Genomic DNA, 10,431 nt, shown 5'->3' with positions numbered 1-10,431 from the left:
AAAAAAAAAAAAAAAAAATCTTTAGTGCAGGTGACATCCAGAGCCAATCCCTCATCCTCAGAGTCAAGAACACAGCCTTAGAGATGCACATAAAAATAAAACAACTTTATTAGTTCTTGGTGAGTTTCACGTCACTTGATCAGCTCTTCCCCTTGTACCTGCCCTCAACCCTTGCAGCCTTCCCAACAACAGAAAAAAATATCCCATTGTGGAAGCTGTAGTGTGTCACAGTGCATCCTATGGTGTGCCCTTTGATCCACACTGTAAATGTTCACTGCAATGGCTTATTCGTCGGGTTATGAGGCTTCTGGCTTTTGCTAGGTGGCACTCTTTAGTTTCCAGCTTACACCCTACTCTGGGAGCCCGTCTGGGCCTACATGGTGCTGGTTGGTGGTTGGTTCAGGCTCTTGCTTTTTCAGGGAAGGTTGGCGTACTAATGCTAATGTTCACAGGTCAGAACTGTAGATGGCCTCTCTCCTCTCTGCCACCTACTGATGTACAAGTGACACAGCAGCCACACCTACAACGCCTCTCTGGGCAGGCAGATGTATGTTTTCGATATTTATTAGTCAGTGGATTTCTGTTTCCACGAAGACAGTGTACTGAGCAGCAGTCACTTCCCTTAGGACTTCGGGTAACTTTCAAGCACACTAGTTTCCCATGGGTCTGTTCTCTGGCCTTGCCTACCAGTGAGCTGCATCCTTTACACTTGCCTCGATTGGTCTGTTGGCATCATTACACCTGTTAACCAGTTGCAATCTGAAGAATGGGGGGGGTGCTCAGTAGCTTTTCTTCTTTCCAGCAGGCACTGCCTGCCAGGTCTCAGCTTTTACCTCCTGGAGATGTGTAGATATGTGCTCAGACAATGTAATACCATCTGTAAAAATCAGTCAATCCCTCTCTATTTCCCCCTCTCCTTCTCTGTTTCTTGTGTGTGTGTGTGTGTGTGTGTGTGTTCCTTGGATGTTTGGGGCATAAAGAAGCTTAAGAGAATGGGTTTCCCAGAACTCCCCTGAGAAGTGGAGCTCATTTCTTTTTAGAGATGCCTGCCCAGGTCAGGATGCTCTGCTCCAGGCTCTGCAGACAGACCTGAATTACAGGGATGATTTGTGGGCAGATATCAATTACTGGTACTTTATTTTTAATTTATTATTTCATAGTTTCTTTTGTGTATGTGTGTGTCCCACTGCATTTAATTAGGATTGCAAGAATGAACATGAATAGGTGGTTATTTACTTGAGCAAGGGCAACTTACCTGTGGCTACACCACAGAGGAATGTGATCCCCACCCCACCTCCCCACCCCCATCCCCAGTGACTATTAACTGTCTAGCTCTTGGAGGAGGTGGGGCCTTATGAGTCCTTTCCCATCCACAATGACATGTTGACAGGGTCAGTCTTGTGCATGTAGCCTCTACTGCTGTGAGTTCATGAGTATAGTAGTCATGCCGTATAGTTATGGGCAGTTTAAAATAAAGTTCTGTGTTGCAGTAGAGGAGAACTGAGACTACAGCTGGCTTGAATGGACAGGATTGGAGTCTCTGCCTAACTTGTACATTCGCTGGTCCATGTCCTGCTCACATTGCCCAGATTTTCCTGGGAGAAGATAAAAATCTGGCTTGTCATTTGGTGCTGTTTGAGTTGAAAATCTTGTACCAATGGTTAGTATAGTTGTGGGTACCTAACCCTATGAGATTTAGGGTGCAGGCAGGATTGAAAATGACACTGAGACAGATTTACTGGGGAACAATGAGTTTGTTAGGAAAGTTACTAATGTCAGGGACAGACAGAAGCAACAGCATGGCGGGCGTCTCTGGAGAGAGATATTAGGGGCTATGTATGTTTTGCAGATGGGAGTGGTTCCTAGTAAGATCCAGCAGCCAGGCTCTCTGATCCCCAGATAGGAAGCAGGGAAGGGTGTGGGGAGCCAGATGTGTCTGGCAGCAATGCCTGCTTAGATGTTAGCTCACTTCCCAGGTGAGAAGCCAGCAGGCACCCGGATGGTCAGCATCCGTTTAAGGGAGGAGCCTAAAGCAGGAGCAGCAGCTATCTTCTGACATTATGCTCTGACTGTAAATGCTTCTTAAGGGTGGCCGCATGCCCCCCATGGCCTAGCTACATTGGCAGTGGTTTTACACACCACACTGTAACCTGTCTCCATCACACCTGTGTGGTAGGCCTGTGCTGTTGTCACTTATAGATAGATGATGAACTCAAATGTCAGAGTCAATGTCTACTTCAAGATCATGGTGGAGAGGGGTCAGGTTGGAACCCAAGTCTGCACGTGATTCCCGTTCCACATTTGCCCTTCGAGAAAGCTCTTGTTCAACATTAAAGGTAGCACTCATTAACTAGACAAATGAAGCAACAGTACTGTGTCTAAGGTGAAAAGTGCAATTATTTTCTAATATCTACCCTGAGGCTTTGCTCTAAGAACACAGACAATGCCTTTACCAGGCACCCCAAAGCTTCCAAGGGGAGCCCAGAGAAAACCCTGGCTAACCAGCATGAGAAAGTTGGTTAGCCAGCATGAGAAGGTAGCTATGCCCAGCCTTCACATGTTTTAGTTTCACTTCTGTTGCTGTGTTAAAATACCCTATCAAAAGCAACTAAGGGCACCAGGGGAGTATTTGGCTTGTGATTCCAGGTAATACTCCATTATTCCAGGGAATCAAGGCAGGAACTTGAGGCAGATGGTCATATCATGTCTACGAGTAGAGAAAGAAGACAGGCATGCCATGTTAACTGTTCAGCTAGCTATCTTTCTCTTACACACTCTGGGACATAAGAGATAGTTACACCCACATCAAGACAGTCTCCTACAGACACACACACATGCCAACCTGATATAAGCAACCCTCACTGAGACACTCTTCCTAAGACGTGATTGTAGCTAACAGTTAAGACTAACCATCATGACATGTGGAGTTTCTTGCTTTCAGCCCTTTCTCTGCCTCTCGGGGCCATTGCTGTTTCATGTATTTTCCGTACCTTTTGTTGAATTCTTTTTCTTTGTCTATTTGCTGGGCACCAGATGCCATACTAGACCCAGCAGCAATAGACAGTGAAAGACACATGACTCTGAAGGCCTCCATGTCTTAAGAGAACATACCCCATGGTTGGTGATGTGTATGAGCAGAGGGCTGTGGGAACACAGAGTGAGTCCAGTTCTTGGACAATCAAAAGTGACCATGGGAGAGAGGACTACGGAAGGAAGAGTTTGCATTCTTATTAGGTGAGAAGAAATGGGGACGAACCAAAGAAGACTTGACATATGTGAGGGACGGCAATGGCTTGGTGACATGAGAGGGACACTTAACCCTTCTGGTCCTTGAGAGAGGCTCATGGTGGTGGAGAGAAGAAAAAGCAAAAGGACACTTAGATGACAGAGGGCCCAGGGAGGAGCAAGAGGACTGCTCAGAATGTGGGGTGAGAGACAGGAAGATAGAGAACCGAGGAGCCAGGAAAGGCTTCTAAGAGACTGCACTTTGAAGGAGAGATTTAGCACACCCTGGGTGAAGAGGGTACTTCCCAAAGAATAAACCAGAAAAGTGGAGGCCCTGGGGCATGAGTGAGCATGTCATACTCTAAGGTAGCAAAAGGCGTGTAGGAACTAGAGCCCCGGCTGTAAATGAAATCTTGGCTAACCTGGGGAAGTCCTCAGCTTCCTTTTCAGAGGGAGGATCTTTCCATCCCGTGGGGACTGAACTAGAAATCTTCTGAGAAAGACAAGCCCCTTAAATCCAGAAGGCCAACTGTTTCCCACTTTAAAACAGGCAGTGGATCCATGTTTGCCTTTCACTTAAATTCCTCCTTAGCACCGGAGGGATTCACAGTGGTTAGCTCTTCCTCCGCCCTCTCATACCCAGCTATCTCAGGAAAGCTATAGTTCCTAGCTGAGAAGCTCAGGCTTGGTCCCTTAGTCCTGTAATACATATATTTATTTCTAATGATGGTATGCCACTCACCACAAACTTAATTGCTTAAAATAATGAAAATGGCGAATACATATAATGAAAAAGAGCTGTTTAAGCCAGAAGTTCAAGATTGAGGTGCTAGCAAGACCATGTTCCTCCTACAGCTGCAGGGAGAATTTTTCCTTCTCCTTCCACCTTCCAGAGGCTTCTGTAGCCTTCCGTTCAACCCAATATTCATAGACCTCTTCCCTTTCATTATCGGTCAGCTGGCTGGGGACCTTCTGCTCCAACCAGAGAAGCTCATCCAGTGCTGTTCTTTGAGAGGCTGTGTTTCCTATGGAGTTAGGCAGCAGTGAGCTATGGCAGTAGCTGGAGGAGGCAGTATCAGGTATGTAATATACATTATATTAAAAAAATCATCATGCTCTTTTTGAGCTCAGTGAGAAGCTGGGTGTGTGGTTACCAGCCCACCAACTTCAGATGCTTTACTGCAGATGAGCTGCCCCTCGCTCCAAGCATGTGGATAGAGAGGAGAGAACAACAGAAGACAAGATATGTGCTCCTGGGAAGAAAGTTGTTAGAACCAGAGGACCAAGAATCTACTGCGAGACTGTGTCCTAGAAATGACAGGGTGGCTTCACCCATGACTCCACAGCCATGGAGCTGCTTAAACAAGATCTGAACAAGGCCTACACTAATTGGCATCCTCACACAGAAGGGGAAACCTTATGGGGCTCTAACCCTAGGCAAGTGCAGGAGAATTAGTTTTCCCCAGGGGTGAGCCCCCTAATTGGTTATCAAATACTAATTGATCAGTCTCAAAATCATATAGCAACACTAAATGAACTCAGTAAATTGTATTTATCTATTTATGCATGTGTATACCTGTGTGTGTGTATGTGTGTATATACACAAAGAAAAGCCATCGATTTGAAGATGGGTGAGGTTGGGGGCTCATGGAAGACATTGAAAGGAGGAAATGATGTATTTATATTTTAACTTAGAGAGTTAATTTTTTTTTTAAATAGACTTTGTACTGATATACGTATGAGCTCACAGAGCCTGTACAGGTCTAAGCCAGATGGGTCTCAGCACTCAGAGGGGAAGCAGACATAAGTCCTCACTCGTCAATTTCCCAGACAGAAGCTATCTGCAGTTGATACCTACTTGCAAAGGAAAGCTACTGTTCTCCAGTGGAGGCTCACTGGGTGTACAAACCACACGGAAGCACACTACGGACAGACTCTATGTCCAACAGTTGATGGATATCACAAAATGAACTCAATGGCATTTTGGGGCATATATATTTTTTTAATCTCATAATGCTTTGTCTGGGCTTTTTATTTTTTATTTTTAAGAAAACTTTACAGGTGTCTTGCTTATATATATTATGGTTTCTGGATTTGCATTTTTATGGTATGTCTGTATGTGCAATGTATATGTCTCTATATCTATATGCGTTTCCTGTACTTTTTCTTTGCCTCAATTTCTCCCGTTTGTTTTGTCCTATTCTCGCCTGATTATTTTACCTTATTTTATTTTTTTTTAATTATTTTTAGATGCCTGTTTGTTTTCTCATGAGAGAGAGAAAGAAAGTATGTGGATTTGGATTGGTGGACAGGTGGGGAGGACCTGAGAGGAGTTGAGGGGAGGGCAAACTTTAATCAGAATATATTGTATGAAAACATACATTTCCAATAATTTTTAAAAAGAAATGAACAAAACAGTTTTGACCTTGAAAACACCTGGAAGATAAACCACCTCCAACACAAGTCCCTGTCGTTTACCCTGTGATAGAAAAATGAGAACAGTGGGGGAGACAAGCAGCCATGGGAATCTCACATAAATACCATTTGGGTGTGGGCCAATCACCATCTTTCCTCTTTAGCCCCAGCCACACCAGGCCCCTTGTTAGGCAGCCCAGGAAATGACCCACCCCCCACCTTAAGAAGAAATCATTGTTGGGTCACTAGAGTTCAGCAAGGCTTGTAATAGCAAACCATCCAGTATAAAGTGTTCCAAGTGGAAGAAGCGGCTGAGGCAGGGAGCCGGTGTAGTCAGCAACCACCCTGTGCGGTTCTTTGGTCGTGTCCATGGAGTGGTCAAGAAGACTGGTGCTAGCATACGGGTAATTTAACTGGCTGTTTGACTAATGATCCTCTTGTCCCAGGTAGCCAAAGCAGCATGGGAAAGTCCACCAGCTTCCACTCAGGGAGTCAAGTTGCACCACCCCCCACCTTTGCCTGTTTACAGAGGAAAATGACCATGAGAGGGAGTGGTCACAGTGAGTGCTTACTAGAGCTAACCATAATAACAGTTCTAAGTAGATTTTAACAGTGCTGAAGATCCACATGTCCTGGGGAGAGGTGACTTCCCTGTCTGTCTCCACAGCATTAGAGCCTCACAGTCTATCCTGTTATTTCCTGGTTCTCGTTGACTGTTCTCGTGACTCTTTTTAGAAGCACCGGTGTCTTTTCACTGAGCTGTCTTGACGATCTAGACAATTTTGTCACAAGGTCCTTGGCTCCATCTCTGTTGTTCCCACTGTCTTTTAAAGATTTCTTTTATTTTTTTTTTAAATTATGTATGCCTTTGTTGTGTCTCTGTGCGGGAATGTCTACATGTGTGCAGGTGCCTGAAGAAGCCAGAAGAGGCTATCAGATTCCTCCAGAGCTGGAGGTGAAGGTGGTTGTGAGCCACCTGACATGTTTACAGGCTGGGATTTGAATCTGGGTCCTCAGGAAAGACAGGAAATGCTCTTAATGGCCAAGCCAGCTAATTGCAAAGTCCCTTGGTAACATTGATAGGCTGATGGACCCCTTTGAGACGGACATCAGCCAGCCTACTGTAGTACTCTAACACCTCAAAAGATGACTAGGATATCCAAATAGTAGAACAATTCCTGTGCAAGCTAGACTATTTTCTAAACTTCCACAGCACCCCGGGGGTTCTTTGTGGAATTGGGTGATGTTTCTCAGAAAAACAAAGAGGGAAACCACACATTCTGCACCCTCCCCTTAAGAGTTTTTAGTTCAACTTGTGGTATTAATTAGGGATGGTTATAATAATGAAGTTAAGACAATACATGCCCAAGGCAGCTGGTGTGGCAGACAGAGTTCTTTCTGTATCCCAAAGTCATAGCTCACATCCTAGTTCTCACAAGTGCTTTGATTCTGGGTAGGTCCCCTGTCCCTGGGCCTTAATTTCCACATTGGTAAATAAAGTACAGTGGTTTTGTCATTACGGGTTCTTGTGTGTTACTGTGGTAAGCTGTTGTATTTGTTTATGACGGGATCTCATGTATCCCAGGCTGACCTCTAGCCCACTGTGTGTCTGAGGATGTTCGTACTCTCTGATCCTCCTGTCCTCATTTCCCACAGGCTGGGGATCAAAATCTGAGTCTGTGTGTGCTAGGCTAGTACTGCACTACCAGCTGAGTTACGGGCCTATAGCGCCAGTTAGTTTTAAATGACATTACATTGCTTCCCCCATCCGGTATAATAGGAAGAGAAGGTGTCGATTCAGCTCGCCTGCATGCAGCATCCTTCTGGAACATTGGCGGTTTCTTTTTCTCTTCTCAATGCACTGATGTTACAGTTACTTAAAGCCATATGTTTAGACTTCTATCTCATCTTCTGGACTTTCTTTAAGTGTTGCTCGCTTCCATTGGACTCCCTGGGGGCTTGAGCCTTTTTGCGTTAGAAGGACGCCCGTTTCTTACCTAGTTGAAGTTCCTGGAGCTGGGAGTCATTAGGCCCCACTTCCTGTCTCAGATTCATCATTGGCTAATGGCAAGACCTAGGGGAATTGCTAATGTAATCTATAAAACATGGTTAATTACATGTCCTCCATCCACCACACGGGCACGTTATGGGGGCGTCAAATGAGGTAACAGCTGTAAAAGTTCCTCACAAAGTATAAGACCTCTCAAAGCATCATGATGTAGACATTTTAATATCATTCAGCAGATAGTCCTTGCGAGTTGTTCTGGAACTTCTTGTGTGTATGTGTTCAAGTATGCTTTATATATGTAAGTCTATATCTGCATGCATGTGCTTGTGTATTCATGTATGTGCATTTTTAAAAGATGAATTATTGATGTGTATGAGAGTATGTCTCTCTGTGTGTGCCACATGTGTTTGAGGGCTTGCTAAGGCCAGAAGAGAATAGGGTTCCTGGAGTTGGAGTTACACCCACTAAACATGATGCTAGAAACTGAACTTGGGTCCCATAGCAACAAGTGCTCTTAATTATTGAACCCTCCCCCTTCTCTTTGTGTGTGCATGTGTGTGCATGTATATGTGTGTGTGTGCACTCCCATGTTCATGCTTGTGCATATGTGTTGTGTATTTGCCTTCAGAAAGGACAGACAGGGCCATGCCTCCATCACAGGTTTTCTTCATTCATCCCCCCCCCCCCAACCCCTGACCCATTCCTGGCTGCAAGGAGCAATTATTAGTTTTTCAGGCCCTCCTTTCCACCTCCTCCGTTGTAAGCCATTCACGTTTTCTCATTATTAGCTCTGAGCTAGCATGTTATTTCTGTCCTGGGGGCTTCTGCAGCTCAGGGATCCCTTCATGTTAGAGAGGAAGATGTTCTGTTAGCTCAACTTCACAGAGCAGGACTCTGGTTTCCTGGCCCTCCATAGATACCTAGGGAGTTTTGTTACATGGTACAGGGAGGTGGGGTGAGGCTGGGGGAGTATTTCCAGAAACCACATAAGGAAAAGAGAAATCTAATGCCTTGTTTGTGTTTCTTTTTGGGGGAAAAAAACCCTTTAACTGTGCTAGGTGGGTAAGGAGAAAGCAGGTACATATGTTTGCAATGCCAGCTTCATGTTTTGGTTTTGTTGTTATTGTTTCCCTTTCTAGTTCAAGTAAAGATTTGCTTCTTTCCCATCTGACTCAGGAATACCACGTGATCCTTGAGTTGTTTGACAAGAAGTTACCTGTGGATGCTAAGCAGATAAATGGTTTAATGTGCTTTCATTCTGGATGGGAAACCTTAGGCCTCACCCACAGTCTCCACAGGGCTGGGCTCCTCTGTATGTACATTTCTGCCTGTAGGTTAGGGAAGATTGGAGCCAGATTTTGAAGCTTGAGTTACTCTGATCTCAGCCAAACCTCCAAAGAGCGCCTTGTTCACTCCTCTTGGCATTTCATTAAGTGTCAGAAGTATTCCATTAGTTATCAGAGCAAAGATCACATTCACTGTGAAGAATGCTGTGTTGAACCCACTCCAAGCCATTCAAGAAGAGAGATGCAGCAGGCTGTGGAAAAAGCCTGCCTGCAATATGTATGACCCAGAGGGTGGGGCTCCTGGCTTGGAGTATGGAACCCTGGAGCTTCAGGGCACTCCTAATGGTGGCCTCAACGGCCTTCATTAAGGATGGAGGTGAACTTCCTATGTGAGTGGCTAGTGTTTCCTTCCCTGGTGCGAGCTACTACCTGTGCGAGCCAGTACACGCTGTTCAATCTGTCACACTGATGAAGCTCTGTTCTCTGTGTTACTTTAGTCTCAGCCATCCCGGAGACACTGAGCTGAGTTAAAGATGTCCATACTGTCTTGCTATTGTGGGGAGCAGGGTGGGACTTGAATGCAGGAGTCCTGGCCTCTGGGAAACTGCTCTTCCCGCTGCAGACCCCACAGTTGTGACTTCAGGTGCCATCACTCTAAGAGAAGCATGAGGACGGCTGTTGGAGTTCCTGCATTGCTCAGCCTTCTTTTGATTCTTGGAATGAACCACAGCCCTCTTGGCATCCCCAGGCTTCTCAGGTCCTTGCTTTCTTCCAACCCTGATAGGCTCTCCTCTGCACCCTTGTTTCCACTAACAACAAGAAGCAGAACAATTGCCATAGAGGGACAGTTTACTCTGCCGTCCATGGGGGCCTGGATAACCCTTTTCTCACACTGCCAATGATATCAGCCCCAGCCTCTGGAGTCTCTAAATGCTTACGTATCTGGAAAAGGGTCTTCGCAGATGTGATTACGCTAAGTATCCTGGGATAGGGCGATGATCCTGGTCTGGCCAGGTAGTCTTCTTATTTTCAGTTTTAAAATTAATTTTAAGTCAGCGTGAAAAGCAGTGGGTTTCATTATGACATTTTCAAATGTATATGTCAGTAGCCTCTGACCATAACAGAGTGGAGTCTATTATAACGCAGATGTCGCATTTAAGTGGGATAAGGGAACAGCAAGAGGGGGATGAAGGGAAGGGAAGGACAGTGGGGGGAGGGGACTTAAAGGCAGTCTTGCGTGTCCTTATAATGGACAGGTAGGATATCATAAGCAGACAGAGGACAAGGTCATGTGGAGGCAGAATAGAAGTTGAAGGCGATGCTCCTGCCAGCTGAAGGGATGTGGTCACAAGCTAAGAGGGCTGCATGCAGTCACCAGGGGATGGAAGAGATAGTTATGGGTTACAGAGTGGTAGGGATGTATTATAGAAAATGTCGCCGGGCAGTGGTGGCGCACGCCTTTAATCCCAGCACTTGGGAGGCAGAGACAGGTGGATT

The 10,431-nt window shown here is 45.5% G+C and overlaps 1 protein-coding gene and 1 pseudogene across 2 annotated transcripts in view; one reads left to right on the top strand and one right to left on the bottom strand.

Annotated features, from left to right (window-relative positions):
* The window catches only part of Thsd4 (thrombospondin type 1 domain containing 4), a 585,726-nt gene that overhangs the window by 104,337 nt on the left and 470,958 nt on the right, over window positions 1-10,431 (top strand). The gene's annotated exons all lie outside the window — the stretch shown is intronic.
* On the bottom strand, window positions 421-542 carry LOC116074138 (annotated as a pseudogene).

The sequence above is a fragment of the Mastomys coucha genome, unplaced genomic scaffold (genome assembly GCF_008632895.1).
Source record: "Mastomys coucha isolate ucsf_1 unplaced genomic scaffold, UCSF_Mcou_1 pScaffold23, whole genome shotgun sequence".
In the NCBI taxonomy this organism is placed as follows: Eukaryota; Metazoa; Chordata; class Mammalia; order Rodentia; family Muridae; genus Mastomys; species Mastomys coucha.
This window is presented reverse-complemented; position numbering and strand designations above follow the sequence as displayed.